At 44.5% G+C, this 25,036-nt stretch overlaps 1 protein-coding gene across 4 annotated transcripts in view; it reads left to right on the top strand.

Moving 5' to 3' along the window:
* CTDSPL (CTD small phosphatase like) overlaps nt 1-25,036 on the top strand; it is a 437,200-nt gene that overhangs the window by 289,843 nt on the left and 122,321 nt on the right. The gene's annotated exons all lie outside the window — the stretch shown is intronic.

The raw sequence follows: 25,036 nt of genomic DNA, 5'->3' as shown, positions 1-25,036 counted from the left end.
TTTCTAGGTAACTGCTCACTGATGGTGTGCATTATTACAAACTTGAATCAATTTTTCATAAGGGAACCAGAGAGCTCTACTCATGGCTAGATACCAGTTGAAGGTGTCTTTTTCATTGATGCCGAAAGCTGTTTAGCGTAACGCTACCCATCATGAACTTAACAGATGGTTATAGTCTGAATCCTACCTACCTGTGCAGAAATTAAATCATATCAATGTCTTTCAGAACTAGTTTTGCTTCTGCGATCTTCACTGGTGAATTCCTCCAAAAGCCGCTCACAACCCCCCAGGTGATGTGCCGTGATGGTTTTCTAACCCCTTTTTGCTTTAGTTCCAATTAACGCTTTCTTATTTGGTAAATCTTCATTGCAGTCATCAACATTTTCAAAGCCATCAGTGCATTTAGTGCACGCGAAGAACAAGTCATATATTTAACAAAAAAATTAATTTCTACTTGAATGTCTGAGAAAATAAAACAATTATTTGACGGTGTTCAAATGGCATGCTTCGAAGCAATCCAAACCTTCCTTCCCATGAATAGAGTGCTCCATCAAGTGTAAAGTCCCCTTGTTGCTGAATTTTGTAAGAAGATGCGTATCGACAACTAAACCCCTAGTCCAGGATGTACTGAACATCAGGAGCCTATAAGCATGTTCAATAGTTGCTACCTTAATGTAAGTATTTTAAACTCCGAAGTAGTGGATTAGAACTTGGGATCATGTAGGCTTGTAACTCCCCTTTCTCTTGAAAAAATGGTGCATTGTGATAGCTTGATCTTCTGGTCATTCATATTCCATCTAACACCAGGAAGCGTGCTTTTAAGAATGCTTTTACTTTTCACTTGATTTGTGTTTCAGTGTTTGTATTGCCTCAAGGAGACATTAAAGTTTCCAAACTCTCAAACACAGCCTCTTCAACGGCGTCCTCTCACCTTCACACGTTAAATCATGCTTCCAATGGGGCTTTGTCTTGAAGAACCTCAAGAATCCATGGACTGCGGATCCCAAAAATATGTCACACTATCACAGAATAGTTATGCATCAGCTACATGGCAATGTGGAAGCAAAAGAAACGCACAAGACTGCCAGTTGGGATTCAGGCGATGTAAGGCCAACTATAAAGCTATTATTTCTACTTGTCAATAGTATGGAAGAGAGTTTCCTTGAATTTCTTATAGTCGACGTGACATTATCACTGCACTTGGTCTGAATGTTCCCACCAGACCAGAGCTAACAAATCAGAATTGGCAATACTTTTGATGAAATCATTTTCATCTCCGTTGTACCCAAGGGCCAACAGTCCCCTGAAACCCATCACTATTTTTCCCCCAAAATATTTGATTAGTTTTCAGAAAACACAAGAAGTATCATGAGGCCCAAGCAAACATTAAAGAACATCAAAAAGATACGTCCAAATATATATGTAAAGAGTTGACAATAGGATAGCTTTGTGCCAAAAATCCAAAATAAAACGTAAACTCGACAAAATGTTTATGACATTAGGAGATGTTATCTAAATGTACGAATAATAAGGAATAGCACCATTCAACCATATTGATACTATACCTTAATCCATGTAAAGCGATAAGAGGCATATAAGGATCAAAGATTCGTAGGTCTCGAGGGTATACTCCATAAGAGGAATAAAGGAAGTGAAAGAAGGAAAAGAAAAAGAAGAGAAGGAAAAATGAGAAAAAAAGGACGAGAAATAGGGATAGAGGGAAGGAATAGGAGGGGGAAGAGGTAAGCGCAATAGGGGTGTACTCCACAGTTGGAAACTAAACACTTTCTGCAGGAGGAACAAATATATAGTAGTAGTGAAATGTCCATTATGATACAGCCATGATTGTATCTAGTGTATGCCAGAGCAATTGTGATGGGACAGGTGTCCTTTTGGAGAATGATAGACTCTGTGTGTTACTAAGGTAAGTGACCCATTCCCACCACCTGTGAAAAGAAACAGTGCTCAGAGCTTTCCTTTCTAACAAAATAACTTTGACTGCCACTGTCAAAAGAAGGTCTAGTAAAGCCATATCTTTATCAGATAACCCTAAAAGAGCGGTTCAAGACATATGGTCACACCATGATCAGAGGAATAGATAGAGAAAACGACACCTTGAAAATAGTAGAAATTTGATAATGAACTTCAGTCTAGTAGGTTGAGACGTGGTTACAAATGAAAAACATATTATCTTTATGTGTTTTTTATTTGGAGAGATTAAAAGCATTCATAAGAGCAAATATTACAATTTGGCAATTAATATTGTGAAAATGGCATACATCCGATATAAATCTCATATAAAACACATGGGTAAAAAAGTGAATAAAATACAATACGATGAAGCGTGAAATAAAACATAAAAACAGGTAGGAGGAGATAGTGAATGATCAGCTTCTCCTATAGCATGATTCCTGGGCGATCTTACATTCCTACAAGCCCGGCCCTCCTTCTCTCATCCATCCAAAGCCAGCCAGTCCCTCCGACCCCTATACCTTGTAAGCCACTTACTCATTGGTGCCCAGATTTTGCAGCCTCTCCTACTTTGACGCTGACCCTTACAATTATACAGGGTTCTTTCGAGATTGTAAGCGGTCCAGCCAGGCCTGACAAGTGGGGGGATCGACGTCCTTCCATCGCGTTGCAGTAAGAAACCGGGCTACGGCCACCACAATAAAGATGAAGTTTGTCTGTGATACATCAAGTTGTTCCTTATTATCTTGGCCCAGAAGTGTCAATGATGGAGTTATGCGACCCCTTCCACCCAATGCGTCATACAAAAACCTCTTGATCGCTTCTTTCAACAGGAACAGTTTCCCACAGCTAAAAAAACGTGTATCGAATCGGCAGGCCCTTGAACACATCTACAGGATTTATTATCCTCTCATTTACCCCAGCCAAAAATCTTAACCGGAGTAAAATAAAGGTTAAAAATGGTTTGATAATGCTGAGCTTTTATATTAGCTGAGAGAAAGTGGATCGCCACAAAGGTGTATATCTATTACACTTGTGAATCTGCATAAGTTTAGCCACTTTACTCCAAATTTTCAAGGTCGCTATCACCACCTTGAACCGTGTCTTCTTGTAGTAGCTGGACTCTACTTGTCGGAGAAGCATACCATGCGCCGATCTACCTATAGCCACCTCATATATAGTGGAAATATCCTTGCCAAACTCCTGATCCCCAATACTCATGCCAGCATTTTCTGATGTAAACAACACCGCCATCTGTTGTAGAAAAGCTGCATAGTATTAATATCCTAAATTAGGGACCACCCACCCACCGCATTTTTGCGGCAGAGTTAATAATTTAAGAGATTGCCGGATTTTCTTGTATCTCCAGATGAAATTAATAAAGATCGACTCTAATTTCTTTAGAAAATGGCCTTCAATCTCAAGGGGAGTAGATCTAAACAGGTATAGTATCTTAGGAAGGACTACCATTTTGAGTATATTACATCTTCCAATTATTTGGAAGATCATATTATCAAGGGTTCCTGCTGTTTGATTACAGGACCGGCAAAGATCAGACTCAATCCAAACTCTCTTTATTTCGGTTAAAAAAAAACATAAACGATACAGCCATACAAGTCATGTTTAGTACATTCTGGCTTAGAAAAACAACATTCAAGTGAATATTAAAACAGGTTACAATTAGGAATGGGTGGAATTGGCATGGTAATAACATATGAAAGGGTATAAATAAAACGATCGTCAAATAGTTCATGATTTTTTTTTTTTTTTTTTTTATACAAGAAAACATTAGCAAAACTACTACAGGGTTAGCATAGGTTGAATCAATCGCCGTTTATACATCAATGTTTGTTTAGTGAACCCCACATGACGTTATTTAGTGAAAAAGAGAGAAAGGCAGACAGAAAAGGGCAGGAAAACAAGGGGCGAAAAGAGATAGGGGACAGGCAATGAGAGAGAGATACATTCCTTATTAATTACATCTGACATTCTGTGGAGATGTTGGAGCACATGTTGGCATGCTTGCAGGCCCGACAGGGCTATATTGGTTGAGACCAGTTGGGACCAGGTAAATTCAATTGTCTGGGTGGTGACTTAAGTGCAGATACATTCAAGTAAATTTGTGTGAGGCAGACCCCGAGCTTACAATCCAAGCATCACACAACAGAGTTCACAAAAACATAATAAAATCGCCATTATTCATAATCAAACAGCGATGACTACGTTAAAAAGGCATTGATTATTAGTACAAGGACGGCTATTCACAAAAGAAAAGATAGTAACATCTATGGCAATTGATCTTGTGTGAGCGGGATCAGACTCAAGTAAATGTACTTTAAACATTTTAGACGGTGTCAAGTGGAGAAAATGTGCAGTGTAGAAATGTGTCTGAGAGGAGGATGGGACTTATTTATTAGGAAGGCTAGAAGAAATGTTGGGTCAAGTATCATCATGAATTTGGGGAAGATTGGACTCTTGAAGGTATGTCGACCATCGTTGTTGAAGTGGTGAAGGAGAGAACACCAGAGCACTGCTCAAGGTTTTGTATATTTTTGACGCTACGTGACCTCCCCCTACTCAGTTGTTGGAGAAATAGGAGAAAGTTTGATGGAGGCAATGTACTAAGTTTTGACATTTTTGCTTTAATCTTTCGGAAACTATAAAAGTCCATATTAGACAGGGAGTACTTAGCCCGTAGGAGAACAAATGAAGAGGATGGTCATCTTCCATCAGATCAGACACTACGTTGATGCCTCTCATGGCCAAATCCGGGCCTATATTGGCTGAAACCGTAGTAGATGTTTATCCAGTATTATGGGTGTCTTTCATAGATTCACATGCCTGAATCTTTCCCCGTCGTCGAGACGGGAGTCTCCGGTATATAGAAAAGCAATGTCCCATGGACATATAAAGAAAAAAGTAGGCCTAAGGGCCTCACCTTAGTAGCCTATCTGTGTCCTTATGCAAAAAGGACCAAACTCCTGAAGAGAGCCAATCAGCTAACACCTCCCTCTAGAACCTTCCTGTCAGGAGCCTCAGTCTCTCAGATTTTCTACCGCACGTTGTGCTAGGGAGTCTCCACCTGAGTTCTCCTCAGGTTTGCTTGTTTTAAGCTATTTCTTCACCTATTTGGATTACTTTCTTCAAAATCTGACTATGGCTGACCCTCAGAAGAAGGATCTCTTCAGAGCTTGTGCTTCCTGTAATAAGAAGAGATTACATATTGAGGATCAGCACAAGACATGTCTATACTGTCTGTATCCGGATCATTCGCCAAAGGAATGCAAAATTTGTAGAACATTCTCTCCAAAAACGTTTAAGGACAGAGAAGGACGACTTTTGATCTGGCTGAACAAACTTAAGACCAGAGACAACTTGGAGTCTTCAGAGGACGGTGAGATTGCTTCTGTCTCCTTTAAATTATCCTTGAAGAGGCCAAGGGTTGCTTCCCCTAGCCCTACAGACGCTCCTCCTAAGAAGGCTCCTAAAAAGTCTTCAGAGGCTAAATCTTCAGCGTATGACAAGGAAGTTCCTGCCTCCAGGAAGCTAGCGCCGTCGACGACGACGACATCGTCGACGCTATCGTCGGCGCAAAAGAAGGCTGTGTCTCCTGTCCATTTTTCCACTTCGACGACGACAGTGTCAACGACGACGGTGTCGTCTGCGTATTCATCGTCGATGAAGACTACTCCATCGTCGTCGGCGGGTAAGCCTGTGTCGTCGATTATCCTCATTAAAAATCAGTCGTCGACGCTTAAAATCTCGTCGACGACGTCATCGACGATGTCAGTGTCGACGACGAAGACGTCGACGCCATTGCCGTCGACGAGGATTCTCCCGTCGACGGGTGTGCCGTCGACGAAGACATCGACGACGAAGAAACCATCGTCGACGGTGCGCCGTCGACGAAGGCTGCGTCGGTGCAGTTACCGTCGACGAGAGCGCCGACGACGACATCGTCGACGATACCGTGGAAACAGTCGGAGTTGGTTCCACCGTCGACTGGAAGTGTGGCTACTATGCCGTCGACGACCCTACCATCGTCGGGGACGGTTGTGACAGACGAAGATGGTCTACAACAAGCCTCACAACAAGTAAAGGCCGTTAAAAAGACTATTACTCCAGAATTGACGTCTCCCAGTAGGGTACAAAGACTGCCACCATCTTGTCTTCTACAGGATGAAGACTCAGATGAGGAACAGGACATGCAGGCCTCGAGTCCATCTCACCTGGTGGTGAAGTGCCAAAGCACGGACGACGACGTTGATGAGGAGGAAATTCCTCAAGAACTTACTGTTCAATCGCAGGTCCAGACACAAATTACACCAATGGTATGTCTACCAGCATCCATAGTCTCAGACTTAAGGTTTTTGATCCAGGACTACAAATAACGGTTTACAGATTCTGCCGCCCCACAGGCAGCGGGACCGGTTCCATCGACAACCAGGGTCACTGCGTCTCCACGTGTTAGACCACCGCCCTTAGTGCTTCGTCAGGAAAGGGAGCCAGTACAAGATCTTCCGTCTTCTGACGAGGAGGTAGAACAAGAAGAGGGTGAGGTCCAATCCGATCATGGGGACGATGTGGACTATATAGCTTCTTCTCCAGCCTCTCCTGAACCCGCAAACTCCGATTCACCACCTGCAGACATAGAAGGGTTCCACAATTTGGTAGAGAGAGCGGCCAAGAGGTTCCATATGACTATGGAATCTCAAGAAACAGACTGTTTTCTCTATGATTTTAAGGACCCGATTAAGAAGACAACCAGATCCATTCTCATTATCGATCACATATGAGAGCAGGGTCTGCAATTAATGCAAACACCAGCCTCAGTATCGGCAGTTGTGCCACGGCTGGATAAAAAGTACAAAGCCCCGTCAACTGCACCAGCTTGCCTTACAGGTCACCCCAAACCAGATTCGGTGGTCACTCAGGCGGCGCAGAAAAATGCTAGGAACCCATCCTCACAGGTGACAGCTCCACCAGATAAGGACGACAGGAAGCTGGATAGCAATGGGAAACGGTTCTCTACCACCTCAGCCATGACAGTGAAAGTAGCACACTCAATTGCACTGTTGGGAAGGTATAATCGGCAGTTGTGGGCTGACATTGCTCCGTATCTATCCGAGATACCAGAAGACACGAAAGATGAGGTCCAATCCCTACTCAAAGAAGGTCAAACATCGGCTTCTGAACTGATTGACTGTGCTATGGATATAGCAATGATGGGTTTTAGGCAGCTGCGAGGGCAGCAGCCTTGCGAAGGCAGGGGTGGCTCAAAGCTACCTCATTTAGGCAGGAGGTGCAAGCCAAAGTCCTTGACATGCCTCACGGCGGCCAACACCTATTTGGGGAAAAAATTGATGAGGCCCTGCAAGCGATAAAAAAGGATACGGACACAGCAAGAGCACTCGCAACACTTCAATTCAGAAATCAGTCCTTTCGAGGGAACAGGGGCAGAGGCCAATCCTCTTACAGAGGAAACTATACCAACAGGTCCTCTTATTCCTATACTCAAGGCCGCTCACAGTTCCAGTCGCGACAGCAGCAACAAGGTCGACAAACCTCTTATGGAAAATCCAACTATAGAGGGAAAAACCAAAGGAAAACCACTGGTGGTCGCCAATGACCTTTTCCAGCAGCCAGTCCTTCCACCATCTCATTCTTTCAAAATTGGAGGAAACCTGACCCACTACCTTCACAATTGGAATGCAATTACAACCGACCGATGAGTGCTGCAATTGATACAATTTGGTCATTCCATAGAATTCAAAACAATTCCCCCGACAACTCCTCGTATAATGCAACACAACAACATGCTATTGCTTCTTCAAGAAATCTCCTCTATGTTAAAGAAGGGAGCAATAGAGCGAGTACCATCAGCTCACAAAGGGAAGGGATTTTATTCCCGCTTCTTCCTGATTCAAAAGAAGAAGACATGGAGGCCCATATTGGATCTCAGGGCACTCAACGCATTCTTGAAGAGTCAACTGTTTCGCATGGTGATGATCCAGGAGATCTTGCGTCTCTAGATCTACGAGACGCATACTTTCACATCCTTATCCACAAACGACACAGGGAATTCCTCACATTTGCAGTAGCAGGTCAGCACTACCAATTCTGTGTCCTACCGTTTGGCCTCAAGTCTGCACCCAGAATTTTCACAAAATGCCTCTCCCCGGTTGCAGCATTCCTCAGGCAACACGGACACCAAGTCTTCCCATATTTGGACCACTGGCTGGTAAAGGCACCATCTCTGGCAGACGCAACCGCATCCTCCAACGCCTGTCTGAATCTCTTCAGGCATTTAGGTCTGACACTCAACCACGTGAAATCTACTTTGCAGCCCTCCCGAGTCATTACCTTTCTCGGGGCGACATTGGATACGACAAATGCGAAGGCATTCCCATCTCAGGAGCGGAAACACAAGCTTGTCTCTCTGGCCACATCTGTGGCTTCAAGGAAGACTTTACCAGTCCGTACCTTCAAATCGCTCTTGGGGATGATGTCCTCGTGCATCCTGCTCATACCTCACTGTCGCCTCAGGATGCGTCCGCTGCAAGAGGCTCTGTCCAGTCAGTGGACCCAATGCTCGGGATCCTTCGAGGACCGCATTGCGATCACACAACAAATGACCAGGGCATTGCAGTGGTGGAGGTCGCTCAAGAACCTCTCACAGGGGTTGCCATTTCTGCTCCCCCCAGCTCCACATGTAATAACAACGGATGCTTCTCTAGAGGGTTGGGGAGCAGTCCTTCAGGAATTACAAATCAGTGGCAAGTGGACGCACCAGGAAAAACAGCTTCATATCAACCTCCTGGAGCTGAGAGCGGTTTTCCTAGCTCTGCAAACTTTTCTACCACGGATCCAGAACTCCCCAGTGCTCGTCAGGACCGACAACACTACGACGATGCACTACTTGAACAAACAGGGAGGAACGCGTTCGCTCACACTATCGCGCGAATCGCAGAAGATCTGGAATTGGCTTGTTCTCCACAACATCTCGTTAAAAGCGGAGTACGTACCAGGCAAGGACAATGTCATAGCAGATGCACTGAGCAGGCAGAGGTCTCTGTCCCACGAATGGGAACTCGACATGGAGATGGTAGCTTACATCTTTTCGGTGTGGGGAACACCGCAAATCGACCTGTTTGCAACCAGGGAGAACGCCAAATGCCAAAACTTCGCAAGTTGGCATCCCCAATCAAGGTCCCTCGGAAATGCATTTTCCATAGCTTGGCGCAACGTATTTGCGTACGCATTTCCGCCATTTCCAATGATTCCCAGGGTCCTCAGGAAGATGAAGGCGGAGCCGTGCACGTTGATTCTGATTGCCCCATTCTGGCCGAGACAGCACTGGTTCACGGACCTTCATCGCCTTTCACTACAGCCGCCAATCCGTCTGCATCAGCATCCGTCTCTGCTCACGATGAACAACAAGCAGGTTCAACATCCGGATCTGAAATCTCTCAGGTTATCGACTTGGCTCCTGAGTACCGAGAGTTCAGTAAGCTGAACATACCGCAGGAGTGTAAGGACGTCCTAGCCAAGGCAAGAGCGGACAGCACTAACAAGACCGATTCCCTGAAGTGGAAACGCTTTTGTATATGGTGTGCGGACAACAGTCTACGTCCTTTCCACACCACTCCGGAACAAATATTACCCTATTTGCTGTATCTGGCGCAGTCGGGCTTGGCCCATGCATCCATTAGAGTTCATCTGGCTGCGATTTCAAGATTTAAAAGAACATTGAAAGGACCCTCCCTCTGGTCTAACAGATTGATAAAACAGTTCAAAGGACTTTACAGATCCTTTTCTCGACCAAGAATAATTCCTCCAACATGGCATCTCAATGTGGTCCTTAACCAATTGATGAAACACCCTTTTGAGCCCATCCATAGGGCGGATATCAAATATATTTCGTGGAAGACAGCCCTTCTACTAGCGCTTACCTCAGCAAGGAGGGTCAGTGAATTACAGGCTCTTTCCATACAGGACCCCTTCATGCAGTTTAAGGGTGACCGAGTGGTTCTCAGAACTAATCCTCGTTTTATTCCTAAAGTCCAGTCGGACTTCCACTTAAATGAGCCAGTGATTCTCAGGTCATTTTCCCCAAATCCCAGCACTGCAGCCGAAAGATCTCTGCACTCATTGGACCTTAGGAGGTGTCTAAAGTTTTATATTGACAAAACCAACAGTTTCAGAAAATCCTCTCAGCTATTCATAGCCTTCAGTAGACCGAGGAAGGGTATGCCGCTTTCCAAACAAAGTATTTCAAGATGGATATCTTCGGCAATTACCTTTTGTCATGACAGAGTTGGAAGGCCATTGCCAGCAAAAGTCAGGGCTCACTCTACAAGAGCCATGTCCACTTCTGCGGCACTATTTACAGGGGTGCCAGTTCTTGATATCTGCAGAGCGGCAACCTGGAAGTCGCCGCATACCTGGAAGTCGCCGCATACCTTCACCAGGCACTACTGCCTGGCTACAGAACTGATGAAGGATGCAGCCATGGGGCAAGCAGTGTTATGCCATCTGTTTCATTAAGGTGAGCCTTCCTCTATCCCTCCATCCTTTGCTGGTATGCACATTTTCTTATGTTTCTGGTTTATGAGTATGATTATTCATAGTCGCATGATATGTATTATCTCATAACTTGCATATGACATTCCACCAGAAATGTGCACAATGTATTGCTTGCTACTCTGATTCAGGGATGTGAATCTATGAAAGACACCCATAATACTGGATAAGAAATGCGTTACTTACCTGTAACTGCAGTTATCCAGTATTGGTGTCTTTCATAGATTCACATGCAACCCTCCCGCCTCCCCTGGAAGGACTCACCTATCTCTCTAACAGTATTACGCCTATATAGCTTGGTGCGTACGAAAATCTGAGAGACTGAGGCTCCTGACAGGAAGGTTCTAGAGGGAGGTGTTAGCTGATTGGCTCTCTTCAGGAGTTTGGTTCTTTTTGCATAAGGACACAGATAGGCTACTAAGGTGAGGCCCTTAGGCCTACTTTTTTCTTTATATGTCCATGGGATATTGCTTTTCTATATACCGGAGACTCCCGTCTCGACGACGGGGAAAGATTCAGGCATGTGAATCTATGAAAGACACCAATACTGGATAACTGCAGTTACAGGTAAGTAACGCATTTCTTTCACGTTATTCCATAAGGAGAGGGATGAAGATTTAGATAACCTAGGGGACAAAGACTTGTCCAGAAGCTCAAATCGCATTGTGCAATATATTAGAGGATTGAAACAACACCAAAAAATTCATGGTTAAAGCTGAAAACTTAGAGCTGGCGCTCAATTAAAAGCCTCGGGGCTATCATGGTAGCGGAGATATCACGCCAACCCACTCCGTGGGCTACAAGGAAATCTGTTTGATAATCATACCAATTTGGCAGGGCACATCCTTCCATTGAATGCAGAAGTCTACATTTCAAAAGATTCATCCTAGGCTTTTTATTTGACCACAAAAAAGGTGATACTAATTTATCTAAGTTAGGGACAAAATGAGGAGACATCCGAACAGGGAGCATCAGGGCCAAGAATTTCACTAGGGACATGAGCATCATTTTTAAAGTCTCCAATCTGTCCCACCAAGATATACATTTAGGTGACCAGGAGGGTAGTTGGTTTTTTAACTTAATTAAACCTTTTCTGTTTTCTGTTTATTATAGGTTATTGATTCCGCTAGGTCCTTAGAAAACCACATGCCAAGATATTTAATAATTTTCGTTTGCCAGTGAAAATTCGATTGCCCAATACAAAAAGAATGACAGTAAACATTAAGAGGCATATCCTCTGTCTTGTCTGTATTCAACGAGTATCCCAAGAATTCCGCCAAAGATTGGATTAGAGACAGAAGTTTGGGAATTATAATGTCAGGGATATCATTCACATAGGCAGCTGTTTTAAATGTATGTGAGCCGAAAGTGACTCCACTATTATCTGGTGAATCATTAATCAACAACAGTAAAGGTTCTGTAGCCAAAAGTAATAGCCGTGGAGTTAAAGGACAGCCTGACAAGTATCTTGATATAGAGAAAAGGAAGAAGGGAAATCCCCGTTAACCCGTATCCTGGCAATGGAGTCTGCGTATAGGGATATAATAAACAAAGAGAAAATTTCACCCAGATTATAATGATCAAAGTCGACTTTAAGGATTGGCCAGTATACCTTATCAAAATCCTTTTTAGTGCCAGGGGTTATTGCAGTGGTGGCCAGGGGAGTTAGCAAGGGCCTCTTTTTAATTATATGACAAAAGAGACAAGTTTACCACATGCCAGTCTACTTTAACAAACTCAGACTGTGACTGATTCTTTTGGCAATCAAGGGTTCCAGGCTGTTCACTAAAAATGTTTGCTTAAATCTTTACCTGCATATTTTGGAGGGAATTAGTTCTGTAATTTATAGCCTTAAGATTATCCTTCTCTTCTTTAGGGATTACACTTATAGTGGCATCCGCTTACATTCGCGAAACAGCACCTGATGTGACAAAGTGGTGGATTAGAGACTCCAAAGGGGGCAGAATTGTAGCAGAAATGGATGTATAGAATTCAGTTGGGAGGCCATCCGGAGCAGGTACCTTGCCTCTGAAAATAAGTTTCATTATTGTAAGATATCCCTTATTTCAATCGGTTTATTAAGAGGGCTATACTTCTCATTTGAGAGAAGTTTAATGGAGACGTGATTAAGAAAGGTCGCGCATTCTTCTACCCTGGCTTTGATCTTCAGGATGGAAAGAGTAGCATAATTTTTTTTTTTTTCAATCCTTGGTATATCTACTTATTTTGTTATGGTGACACCTTGAGAGTCTTTAAGCACCATTATGATGAAATTGTTCTGTTTGAATTGAAGATATGCAGCTAAAGACTTACAGGCCTTGTATATATAGAAGAGGTTCTTGCTTTTATTGAGCTTGTACCGCTAAGCGTGCTCTCTTACTAATGATAGAGTTGCATTCATATTTGAGCCATATAATAGCAACCAATGAGGAGGGAACCCTGGAGTGTCTATAAAGAGATGTTTTGTTCTTAATTAACTTATCGAGGGCGGCCAAAGAGGCCTTAATGTCCTTTATTTCTTTTGATAAGTTAACACAAGCATTGTGGCTTGACTAAGTTGCACACACTTCACTAGGTGTGTGGACACTTCAATATAAAGACCAAATATTTACACAATATTTCAGTTTATCCAACTGTAATTTCAACCATATTTTTCTTGTAAATCAAATGACAATTTTACACCATTGTACATTGCATGGCCAATTCAATCATTATGAATATTCATTGTCATATATACATATGTACACAGAGTAAAATTCATCTTAACAATGTATTAATCGGAATAAAGTTTTGTTCAATGTTGGCGCCCAATGCTTTTCGGAACCTGTCTGGTTCCTTCTTCAGGGGCTGATCTACGAATAAAATATATAATGAATGCTATTAGTGTCCATGATTAGCTCAAAGCGCCTTCAACGTTATGAGAGTTTAGTAATAGAGGAGTGGCATTTAATCACGGTGTTTTCGGTTGTTTTCAGACTTCAAATACAGGAATATTGATTTTTGAGGCTTCCTTACAATATTAGAAGGTAGGATACATACCACATGTTCACATGCACATGCATTAAGAATTGAAGCCGCTTTGAGCTCATCATGGACACTTAAAGCATCCATTTTATATTTTATTCGTAGATCAGCTCCTAAAGAAGGAACCAGACAGGTTCCGAAATGCACTGGGCGCCAACTTTGAACAACACTTTATTCAGATTAATACATTGTTAAGATGAATTTTGTTCTGTGTACATATGTATATATTACAATGAATATTCATAATGATTGAATTGGCAATGCAATGTACAATGAGGTAAAATTGTCATTTGATTTACTAGAAAAATATGGTTAAAAGTACAGTTGGATAAACTGAAATATTGTGTTAATATTTGTTCTTTATATTGAGGTGTTCACACACCTAGTGAAGTGTGCGCAACTTAGTCAAGCCACGTTGCTTGTGTTAACCTATTTTGAGCCACAGGGGTTGACAGCCCTTGTACGTTGCAGCACCCCATAATAATTTATAACTTAAGAGGTTCAGACGGAATAGCAACAGGAGTGCACCCCAACCAATAGAATACTTTATTTCTTTTGGACATTCACAATTTTGGCATAATATCTGCTCCAAACTTGGATCGTCATTGTTAGAAGCATAGATAGTAACGGCATAGAGGTTGCCGTCGCCATGCAAACTTCTGACTATAGTCCATTTGCCTTTGTTGTCCTGTTCTACTGAGATAATCAAAATACTAGACCGATATGTGCTGAATGTAATGACCCCATTCTTTTTTTTTTAAACTATCCGAGGAAGTATCTGAATCGGATATCAGGGCAGAATGCTGGGACGGCAACGTTTGTGACCAATTATGCCCCATTGAGACCAGTACAGTAGCCTAGTATCTTTTTATGTTTTACGGGGTGGTTTAAGCCTTTAACATTAAGACAGACAACCTTTAGGTCATGCTTTTTAGAAGTTAATATAATTGGGTCGTTGTCGTCCTCAACAAATGGCCATGTAAAGGAAGCGGCTATGCTTAAAAAGAAAAACCCTATGGCACAAAGGGTAAAGTAAAAAAGAGCAGAGAAGCAATAGGAGCATAAAACAGAAGAGAACCCACACCCACTGAGGTCACCTCTGAAAACGGAGATGACAAGCCCTGAGGGATGAAGAACAAACCTAGGAGGCTGTGGGAGCATACACGTAGCGGATGGGGTGCAGAGCGATCAACCACACCGAAAATATATTAAAGACATATTGGCGGGGTCAAGCTCACTGATAAATAGGGGGTAGGATAGAGGATAGAGAGGGTCAGCACCTATACAGTAATTCTCTGCCACTGCAAAGATGAAACATTGCAAATGCATCATAAAGCTGCAAAGGAGTAGCCCGAACCATTAGAGCACAAAAGAAAATGACATGAATATGGGTTTCTAATTATCCACTTTGTTATGAAATAAACTCAACATAAAACATATATCATCCAAAAAGCCAACACGCTAATCATTAAACTACACATAGCTTAACTCAAAAACATAACAAATTTGTGAAATCTCCTCAAATGACAAACTAAAACAGTTACAGACCAGGGGGAAATAAATCACAGCATTAATATATGCAAAGGCAATGACCCTAGCATAAATAAAAGAATACACTAGTAAAACCCAAGCAAGTGTCAACGTTGACGAAAATGTGAGGAGCTAACCGTGCCATCCTGCACCATTTGAGTCTCGGAGGTATTGTCCAAGAGGGGACAAGTCCTGCTGGCTCATCAAAGATTTACAGTTTGCCCTTGAAGGCAATCCTGCTAGGAGAAGGACCAGCGAATGAAAGTGGGATGTTCTTTCAATCAGGCTACTCCATAGGGTTAGAAAGCCATTCCTCCTTATCACCATGTCTCTCCTGAAGTCTTGAGTTATAGAGATCTTAGTACCTTGCCAGGAGATCCCCCTCGATTGCCTAACATGTGCAAGAACGATCTCCATGTGCTGGAGATGTAAATGTTTAAAGACTATTGAATGTGGGGTGTAGATTGTTTCCATTGGGAAGGAGGTGTCTGGTAGGCGCGTTCTGTTTCTAATTCTCTATGAAATGATATTTGGAGGGTAGCTCGGATCCAGGACTCCAAGCTCTCCACCATAGATAGATCTTTGTCCTCCATTCCCTCAGGAAGACCAAAAGTTCTAAGAGTAACATGTCTTTTGCGATCTTCCGTGCCGGTGACGTCTCTTTAGAGAGAGGATACAGTCTGATCGACCTTTTAGAGTTGTTTCCCATGAGCCATTACGCAAATCTCTATATTGTTTATTCTACCTTCAGCATGGTTAAGCCTGATAGTCATGTCTCTCATGTCCTTCCTGGTAGTCGCTACCTCTACGTGCAGGAGATACATATTAATTTTAGTACTTAGCGCAATATCATGCACAGCATTAAGTTTAGATAGGATGTCCTCCATTGTTGCAGAGTCTCCGAGTATACCCTTGATAGGAGTTCAGGGAGTGGAGGGTCCTGTTTAGTGTGTTTTCATTTCCCCTCTTCATCTTTGTCTTTAGGGTCTCTGTACTCAGCCATTATGTTTAATCAGAGTAAGAGGAAGAGAGAATCGATCAGGATTGTAATGGGGGAACACCAGTCCACTGCCCTGGGTACGAGAGACAAAGGAGTAGCCATAGATCAAATCATACCACGTTCACAAACCATGTCTTCCTCATTCCTTTCATTTGCAAGCCCTCAAAGAAGGTATATGACGATTGCTAAGCCAGATAGTGTTCACACAAAAGAAAAAAAACACTCCTGAGAGACACTTGGCATGTGGGAGCAATATTGGTGGCATCTATAGACATAGTCAAAAGGTGTCAAACATATGGGGCATTAGAAATATTACAAATTCCTAAGAAAGCATGTTCATGGAATAGAGACCGGCATGCAGCTTGTACGTGAATAGAGACTTTCAGCCACGTTAGATAAAGAGTAGTGTGCTGTGCAGCATAATCACTTCGGTACGATAGTTTCAGAGGCAACATGAGGGCCATGGTGTGATGTGAACCTAGAAAGTCTGTGATTCACCTGGTCCACAATTTAGCTGAAAATCAACTCATGTGGCTTTTCCCTGCAATGCGGTTCCTCAGCTGCGGCTGCCAAACAGAGGGAGAGTGCGGGCAGCTCCATCTCGGGAGCTGCCAGTCTCCATTGCATCAAGCCAAAATCACCGGTAATTGGTTCACTCCAGGCCCATGGTTCAGCTCAGCACCGACATTGAGCTCCCCTTCAGCTCCCCCATCGATCAGAACTTTCCAAACTGCGGCATCGCGGGTGTTGGTGGCCCCGGGGCGGTGGTGGCTCTGCGGCGCACACAGAAGAGTCTCCATCCAGTGCGGCGCTCAAACCACACGCCTCAAATCATGACTTTTCATGCCACTGACTCTTCTGGATTAAGGAAAACTCCCTTTTGTATAAATGGCTTTAAAACAGAAATCATAAAGATAAGAGACCTGATTATAGCCTTTCTTCTTTCCCATGATCTCAGGTACTGGGCCAAACACCCACACCAGTATATATATAGCAGGAAAAAATAAAATAAATAGGCCACTAGTTTAACAGAGATTTCCAGCAGATTACATAAAAGGGCCATGGTCCACGTTGTTGAGGAGTGGTCTCTGTCTTTGCCACACAAACCATTGTAGAACTTTGAAGGGTCTGACAGAATTACTTAAAAAATAATGCACACAACAGCCCCAAAGGACAGATCCAGAAGCTTCAAAATGAGGTCGCAAGACTATGGGTTAACTTAAAATCGAACCATGTTACCAAAACTTTCTAAGATCCACTGGCTCCCAGTAAAACAAAGAATTGTATTTGACCTCCTCTAATTGCCCAATACAGAGTGGATCTGCCATTGCATCAGAATTTCTAAACACACCCCAAATCACAGATTCTGTTACCGCACACATGGAGATTGAGTAGCTAAACTCCTTTTGTCTGTCATCTGAAGTCACAGATGTCATCTCCGTGGCCATAAAACCTGCTTAAAACATATTTATGTGGTGCGCTGGACCAGAAATGTTCAATACTCCCAGTCAGAAGGGTTTCAAACTCTTTTTGGCCACACCTTTCTGATGTTCTGCAATTTGCACTGTCTCTAGCCCAGCAGGATCTATTAGTGGCGATGGTAAGAGGTTAATTTGCTGTTCTAGCTTTCTTCTTTAAGTGGGTAAAGAAACCAATAGCAAGCTTCTATATAGTCACATGAAAATATTCTAGGTACATATTAATAGTAACCATATTACGTACCATACAATAAGTAGACACCTAATATTAAAGGAATATATACATTTATTTATTTAAATTTCTTATTAGTTCATTAGTTTTGATAGTTTTGTTTAAAAAGAATATATATAAGCAAAGATAAAACCAGTAAATAGATAAATTAAATAGAAACATAAAATACAAAACAATATATTATCAAATAAATACAATCAATACTTATTTCCAATTATTTGTCTTATAATAAAGACAAGCAGTGAGGAAGAACTTGATGGAGGCAAGCGGTAGATGAAAACTACTCGCGTTTAGGCATTACTGCCTTCATCAGGGAACCGTCTATTGCACAGAAAACTTGTAGTTGACGTCTTGAGCAGCTATAAACTGTCGAAGACAAGACCTCAATATGACGCCAGAGATTAATAATAGAGGAAAACTCTTGCTCCTGGAAATGGCTCTCTATTTTCACCCCCACTTTATAGTAGTGGGAGATTTTAATGTACATGTCGATAGGTTGAGCTGCCCGTTGGCGACTCAGTTAATATCCACTTTGAGCGCTGCTAATTTAATACAATGTATCACAGGCTCTACCCATAAAGCTGGTCACACCCTTGACCTGTTTTTTTCTAATATTCAGGAAACTATAGCAGAGGCGCCGCAACCACTGCTCTGGTCTGACCACTTCCTGATATCCTTTGCTGTTACTCTGCCGTCTGGCGGCCAGGCTACGGGTAAACATTTTTTTTCTGCATATGAATTGGAAAAACCTTCGGCCTGACACCATTGGACCTGTCCTGGCTACCAACCCCCTGTACTGACTGCTGATTCTAATACTGACGCAGTTGCACTGAATCGATGGATAGGCGATATGGTGGAGTCTATTGCTCCAGCCAAACGTACTCTGTCGCGCCGTGAATCCCCGTCAGCCCCGTGGTTCACAACGAAGTTGAGGGCTGAAAAGTCGGCCTGTAAGAGACTGGAGCGCGCATGGCGGGCTAACTACTGCGAATAAGCCAAGGATCGCTATAAAACAGCCATCCGGAAGCTGCAAAAATCTATAAGAATAGCAAAAAAAATCTTTTTCCACTTCCATTTATCAAGCAGAACAATCTAGTAAAGAAGTTTTTAAAATAGTGCAGTCTTATTTAAGCCTAGAAGCATTGAAACAGAAATCACTCCATCTGAGACCCTGTGTGAAGACATTTCCAATTTTTTCGATGATAAAATTAAGAAAGCGTATGGTACTTTCTCCCACTCTACTCCCACTGAAATGGCAGACACCGAGAAAATCAGCTCACCTCCCATGACCCTAAACCAATTCCATCTGATTTCCTCTGCGGAGGCATTACAGGAAATAAAGATGTGTAAATCCGGGGCGCCGGATGATCCCTGCCCCCCAAAGCTCTGGAATATGATGTCAGAGTCTATTGTGACCACGCTTCTGCATATTTGGAACACCTCTATTTCTTCTGGGGTGTTCCCGGACTGCTGGAAGCATGCCACGCGCTCCTCCCTTTGAAAAAAAAAACAATGGGGAACCAGAGGATCTTAGCAATCTCCGCCCTATTTCTCTACTGGCTGCTCCAGGAAAAATGTTGGAAAAATTGATACAACGCCAACTGAATAGTTTTACAGAGAAGAGCTCTTGAGGCGGAAGCCGAGAGCAGGGAAACGCAATTCTTGAAGAATACTTTTAACTATTGTGTGTTTGAATATTGTTGGCTCTTCTTTTTAAAGACTGATTTTAAACTGTTTGAGTGTGTTACAACTGTATTCCCCTAAAGCCTAACCACTGCCCCCTGACAATCGACCCCTCGCGCAGCTGAGCTAGGCGCTGAGGAGGGTTGAGGACAGCCGCCGTGAAACCACAGGGACACGCCCACCGAGTTAGGCCACGCCCCCGCTACTCTCGCTATAAAAACGCGCGCTTTCCTGTCAGCGCTTGATAAACAACAGAGCTCTTGAGGCGGAAGCCGAGAGCAGGGAAACGCAATTCTTGAAGAATACTTTTAACTATTGTGTGTTTGAATATTGTTGGCTCTTCTTTTTAAAGACTGATTTTAAACTGTTTGAGTGTGTTACAACTGTATTCCCCTAAAGCCTAACCACTGCCCCCTGACAATCGACCCCTCGCGCAGCTGAGCTAGGCGCTGAGGAGGGTTGAGGACAGCCGCCGTGAAACCACAGGGACACGCCCACCGAGTTAGGCCACGCCCCCGCTACTCTCGCTATAAAAACGCGCGCTTTCCTGTCAGCGCTTGATAAACAACAGAGCTCTTGAGGCGGAAGCAGGGAAACGCAATTCTTGAAGAATACTTTTAACTATTGTGTGTTTGAATATTGTTGGCTCTTCTTTTTAAAGACTGATTTTAAACTGTTTGAGTGTGTTACAACTGTATTCCCCTAAAGCCTAACCACTGCCCCCTGACAATCGACCCCTCGCGCAGCTGAGCTAGGCGCTGAGGAGGGTTGAGGACAGCCGCCGTGAAACCACAGGGACACGCCCACCGAGTTAGGCCACGCCCCCGCTACTCTCGCTATAAAAACGCGCGCTTTCCTGTCAGCGCTTGATAAACAACAGAGCTCTTGAGGCGGAAGCCGAGAGCAGGGAAACGCAATTCTTGAAGAATACTTTTAACTATTGTGTGTTTGAATATTGTTGGCTCTTCTTTTTAAAGACTGATTTTAAACTGTTTGAGTGTGTTACAACTGTATTCCCCTAAAGCCTAACCACTGCCCCCTGACAATCGACCCCTCGCGCAGCTGAGCTAGGCGCTGAGGAGGGTTGAGGACAGCCGCCGTGAAACCACAGGGACACGCCCACCGAGTTAGGCCACGCCCCCGCTACTCTCGCTATAAAAACGCGCGCTTTCCTGTCAGCGCTTGATAAACAACAGAGCTCTTGAGGCGGAAGCCGAGAGCAGGGAAACGCAATTCTTGAAGAATACTTTTAACTATTGTGTGTTTGAATATTGTTGGCTCTTCTTTTTAAAGACTGATTTTAAACTGTTTGAGTGTGTTACAACTGTATTCCCCTAAAGCCTAACCACTGCCCCCTGACAATCGACCCCTCGCGCAGCTGAGCTAGGCGCTGAGGAGGGTTGAGGACAGCCGCCGTGAAACCACAGGGACACGCCCACCGAGTTAGGCCACACACCCCCCCCCCTCCCCCTTCATTTAAGAATGTGCTGTTTCCGGAGGCGCAGCGGACGGGCGCAGCGGGCGCGCCGGCGGTGCGCCGAAGGCGCGCCAAAGGCAAGCCCGTCTGCGCCCGTCCGCGACCTGACGGGGCCAGGGGCCACAACCCCTGCCCCCCACACCATCCAGGTCAGGACATACAGCTCAGCCGCCATGAAAAAGATAAGACCTCCTATTTTGGCGCAATGTCCGCACTCCTTCCCTCCTGCCGACCTCCCTATTCAATGCCCTGGCTGCAAACACCCCTTTGATAACAGCGAGGCACCAGCCACGCCACAGGACTACCAGATGTACCTGTTAAATTGCCGATCTCTTCCTCGGCATAGCATGCAGATATGCCTACTCCTAGAGAATCACAACCCGGATGCCATCTTCTTGACGGAGACATGGCTCACGCCCCATTCAGAGCCAGACATAGTCACCGCCCTTCCCCCTGGGTTCCAAATCCATAGAATGGACCGGACCAAGGGAAGAGGGGGAGGCCTGGCTATCATCCTAAAAGAGAAATACTGCTGCCGTATTTCAACCGAAGCTATTCCTGAATGCGAAAGCATTGCATTCAGAATAGACTTTTCTGCAAACAGCTCCCTTTCTGGTACCCTGATATACCGCCCCCCAGATTCAGGAAAACTGTTCATTAGGTCTTTACCAGATATCATCGCCAATCGGCTTCTAACTCCGGCTAACTATACAGTTCTAGGAGATTTTAACTTCCATTTTGACTCCCCCACAGACCTTGTTGCTAGGGAATTAACAGAGGACCTGGCAGCTCTGCAACTGACTCAGTTGGTTAGGTCCCCCACCCACGAAAAGGGAAACCTGCTCGACCCAATCTTTAGTAACTGTACCGGACTAACGGTCGGACAACCCACTCGCCTCCCATGGACAGACCATTTCCTCATCCCATTTACCTGGTCTACCATCAAACCTCCCTCACTGCCTCCCTGTCCTATAACTAGGAGGAACTGGAAAAAACTTTCCATAGAGCCATGGACAACTATCTTGGAAGACTCCCGTCCACCTCCCTGTACTAACCCCAACCAAGGTAACAACAACTATGAGGGCTGGATCAGGAAATCACTGGACACGATCCTTCCTCTACGGAAATCCGCTCCCAAGAGATTACACAAGTCTGCTCCCTGGTATTCAGACTCCCTGAGAGACCTGAAACGCCTCTGCAGGAAAAAAGAGAGAGCCTGGAGATTAGATTTCCTCCCAGAAAACAAAAAACACTACAAAGAGGCTATCAAGGCCTATAGAAATGGGGTGAGAACAGCTCAGTCCGCCTACTTTGCAGATCAAATCATGGCAGCAAAATCAAAACCCAAGGAGATCTTTCATCTGGTCAAAAAATGCATTACGGTCAACACTGCCCCCCCAGTTCCGAAATCACTAGAGCAATGCAACGAACTTGCAGACTTTTTCCACAATAAAGTCACGCAGATTTATTCTGCTTTCCCGGTTACAGCTAACAATCCAACTTACCAAAACTCCCTGAACAATTCCCCCCTGCAAGGACAACCCATGCTGGATCATTTTTCCCCACTAAACTTGGAGACACTGCAACAACTGGCAGTCCAAGTCAAATCTGGGTCTCCCCTTGACCCTGCCCCACCAGAAATACTGCTCCAGGCAGGTCAAGCCATCTTTCCAGTGGTGCTAGAACTCCTTAATTCATCCATTTCCTCCTGCACAGTACCAACCGGGTGGAAGAGAGCCATGGTACGGGCTTTGCTAAAGAAACCCACCCTCAACCCAGAAGATCACTCTAGCTACCGCCCAATTTCATTACTCCCCTGGGTAAGTAAGGTGTTAGAGAAACACATAAACACCCAGTTGACACAATTTCTGGAAAACCATGCACTCCTGGATCCATCCCAGACAGGTTTCAGGCCAAAACATGGTACTGAAACTGCTCTGCTGACAGTCGTCGAAGAGTCTCGAAGGATACTGGATCAAGGGGGGTCAGTGGCAGTGATCCTCCTTGATCTAAGCGCTGCCTTCGACACGGTCAGCCATGCCACTCTGCTGAACCGTCTGCATAACATCGGTGTCGGAGGCGACGCTTTAAAATGGCTGAAATCATTCCTGCATAACAGATCCTTTCAGATCTTCGATGGGGACATAACATCAGCCAGAAAACCCCTAGACTGTGGAGTACCACAGGGCTCCTCTCTGAGCCCTGTGCTCTTCAATGTCTATATGAAACCATTGGCTGGGATCGTCGAACCATCAGGCATAAAAATTGTATCATATGCCGACGATACCCAGCTAGTGGTTTCACTGACGCAGGAACGCACCGGCCACACCTCAGAAAACCTGATGAACTGTCTGGAGGATATAAAAAAGTGGATGACAGACTCTTCATTAAAGCTGAATGGAGACAAAACGGAGCTCATGCTCCTAGGCACTGGTTCATCCACTCTACTCCCCTCCATGTGGCCTGGATGTTTGGGCACACCCCCCATCCCCAAAGAGAGTGTAAAAAGCCTGGGAGTATGGCTGGATAAAAACCTCTCCTTCTCCACCCAGGCCACTAAACTTTCCGCCATCTGTTTTGGCCTACTTAGAACACTAAGGAAGGTCCTCCCCCTCCTCCCAATGGAAGCAAAACAAGTGGCAGTTCAGGGCCTGATCCAGTCCCGGCTGGACTCAAATAACGCTCTGTATGTGGGGGCCCCAGAGCTGTCCATGCGAAAACTACAGGTCGTCCAAAACTGCGCAGCCCGCACGTTGCTGCAGATTCCGAGGACTCAGTCTGCAAAACCCGCCCTGGCCACCCTACACTGGCTCCCAGTAAAGCAGAGAGTGGCATTTAAGGCACTATGCATCGCCCACCGAGCTTTCTGGGGGTCTGGTCCAAGGATCCTCAACAAACTGGTTACTCAATACCATCCCAATAGAAACCTTCGATCTACGGAAGCCTTTTTAGCCGTAGTCCCAAGAGTGCGGAGAGCCAGGACCGGAGGAAGGATGTTCTCCCTAAACGCCGCAAAGATGTGGAACACACTTCCGCTACAAATCAGGTCCAATCCCAATTTACTCTCATTCCGAAAGCAGCTGAAAACTTACTTGTTTGCTAGATCCACCTAAGCTCGTTTTCCACCACTCATCAGCTCTGTTTCTTATGCCTTAGCGCTTGGACGCCCATTGGGCAGCAATCGCGCTCTACAAATCGCAGAAAAAAAAAAAAAAAAAAATGATCTTGCATGAAACACAGTCAGGGTTTAGGGCGGGCTTTAGTACCGAGGCCGCCCTGATTGAGGTAGTGGAGTCAGTTAGATGGTCGTTAGATTCAGGGGCATCAGCTATGCTGGTGCTCCTGGATCTATCGGCTGCTTTTGATACGGTGGACCATGTCAGACTCCTGCAGCGGTTGGGGGATATTGGGCTGCAGGATAAAGCACTTGGGTGGTTTAAGTCTTACTTGACTAATCGCTCACAGAAAGTGGCATTGGGCCCCTATAGCTCCAAACCAAAGTGGCTAGGGTGCGGGGTCCCGCAGGGATCGACACTTAGTCCGTTACTTTTTAACATTTATTTAGCCCCGCTCTTCACCTTGATTGCCAAATGGGGGGTCACGGCAATTTCCTATGCTGACGACACCCAACTGGTGTTTCCCTACTTTGAAGTGTCTGAGGCTAGTTTTGCCAGTTTCAAAGGTTGTCTCTGGGATGTGGCCAGGTGGATGAACACTAATAAATTAAAATTGAACGCAGGGAAGACGGAGGTGATCTTCTTTGGGAAGGGCGATCCCCCCGCCCCGGACCTGTGGTGGCCATCTGAAATTGGCCCCGCACCAGTCCCTAGCACTAAGGCTAAAAACCTGGGGGTGAGGTGGGACGATAGCCTTTCTTTTTCCTCCCACATCCAGCAGGTTGTGGCTGGCTGTCTAAGTAAATTGAAGAATCTGCGTAAGTTTCTTATGCTTCTACCAGTTGAATGTCGCAAAATGGTAATCCATGCGACGCTCACCTCAAAGCTGGATTACGCAAATGGCCTGTACCTGGGCCTCCCCAAATATTTGATCCAGAAATT

Source organism: Lissotriton helveticus, chromosome 10 (genome assembly GCF_964261635.1).
Source record: "Lissotriton helveticus chromosome 10, aLisHel1.1, whole genome shotgun sequence".
NCBI classification, from domain to species: Eukaryota; Metazoa; Chordata; class Amphibia; order Caudata; family Salamandridae; genus Lissotriton; species Lissotriton helveticus.
The sequence above is the reverse complement of the archived record's forward strand: the minus strand, read 5'-3'. Positions and strand labels throughout refer to the sequence as shown.